We start from the raw sequence: 1,786 nt of genomic DNA on the forward strand, positions 1-1,786 counted from the left end.
TCTTTACTCTCTCTCTAAAACCTCTCTCTAGCCCCGAAATCCCCCGAAAAGCCTAGGGAACCTCCCTAGCACGAGGCGGAAGCCCCGGAGTGCTCGACGGCTCCGAGAAGAAGAGATTTCCGGCTCGGAAACGCTGCTCCAAGAAAAACCTGGTTTTCTATAAAACCCGCTGTAAGTGAGCTACGTCTACGCTATTTTTAATATAGTTTTTATTTAATTATATTAACATTATTAAGAACATATAATAAATACTTGGGCTATTATTATGGGTTATATAATTTTTTTAACGCTTATATAATAGTAATAATAGCTAGACTATTAATTAGTCTCGGCGAATAATAGACTAAAATCTATTGGTGATAATACTAGGTTTCGTCGAAGGAAATTATTTTAAAGTAAACGAAGCGCTGTCCGAGTACCGAGTCACCACCTTCTCAGGTGAGTGCATGGTCCCTTTCATCTTACACATAGATATGAAGTATTTATTATATAATTTACGTGTTGTGAGTGCATAGTCTCTTTCATCTTACACTTAGATATGAAGTATTTTAATATAAATTACGTGCTATGTGTACATATTGTCTGAATACTTGTTGTCTATGCTGAGTAAAAGATTTTTATACATGTTTTAAATGATTTAAACTGTATACGTATTTTATATCTACAAAACGTGTTGGGAAAAACATGGGTAGATGAAATAGTTGTTTTGTGATAACACGATGGGAGACATCAGTGTTATCAGTGATCCAGTCATCTAGTGGAGTATAGATGACGACTATGGACGATACTAGACGGTCCAGTGGAACGATAGCAGTTTCGTAACATGTAGGTATTTTTGAACTAGGTGCTCATTAGGTATTTTTGAACTGTGTGTGTTCACTACGTATCTTTGAACTGAGTGTGTTCACTAGGTATTTTGAACTAAGTGTGTTCACTAGTTACTTTTGAACTAAGTGTTTACAAGATGTTTCGGACTACGTGTTCACCAGATATATTCTATAAGTCTTGGTAATGATGGACTTCGTGTCGATTCCTTATGATGATCCTTAGGAATAAATAAACGAGGAATAGCTGATTCTTAGGGTAGATCCTTAAGACTAAAGAAGATAATGGGGATGGGTAATTGGGTTGATTGTTTGATTGTTTAAACATAATAATTATATTATTGTGGGTTGAAAACCCTATGTACTCACCAGGTTTTCCAACCTGACCCACTCAGTTTATTTATATCACAGGTGTTGATACGAAGTCACTTTACACTGAGAGATTTAAAAAGATGTAGATCACTAGTGTAAATAAATGTAAGTTCTGTTTATGCTCATGTTCCTGTATTGACGATGACATCCCAAACGTTTTAAAATGAGTAAAGTACGTTTCTTCGGAAATATTTTAATAACGTATTTATCATGTTTTTCTGGGAACAAATTCCGCAACATTTTTATTAAAAGAAGAACTCTGATTTTTATAAAGCATAAACAAAATCGGTCTTTTCTGGCCGTGAAAATAGGGATGTCATAGTTGGTATCAGAGCTAGGGCACGGGTCGATGTGTTCGACGGGGACGTCGAACCCTATAATGGGGGGTGAAAGTGGTTTAGATCTGATCCCACATCGGCTGGAAAGGAGAACTAAGCATTCCTTATAAGGGGTGTGGATACCTTCCCTAACACAACGCGTTTTAAATCCGTGAGGGCAGCAGATCCCATAAGAACTCTGCAGTTAAGCGTGCTCGGGCGGGAGTAGTACCGGGATGGGTGACCCCCTGGGAAGTCCTCGTGCCGAGTGGC

The 1,786-nt window shown here is 37.9% G+C and overlaps 1 pseudogene; it reads left to right on the plus strand.

Moving 5' to 3' along the window:
• Positions 1–1,668: 1,668 nt before the first annotated feature.
• On the plus strand, positions 1,669–1,786 carry LOC145033043 (5S ribosomal RNA; annotated as a pseudogene).

Source organism: Lactuca saligna, chromosome 2, assembly GCF_052625555.1.
Source record: "Lactuca saligna cultivar CGN05327 chromosome 2, ASM5262555v1, whole genome shotgun sequence".
Taxonomy (NCBI): domain Eukaryota; kingdom Viridiplantae; phylum Streptophyta; class Magnoliopsida; order Asterales; family Asteraceae; genus Lactuca; species Lactuca saligna.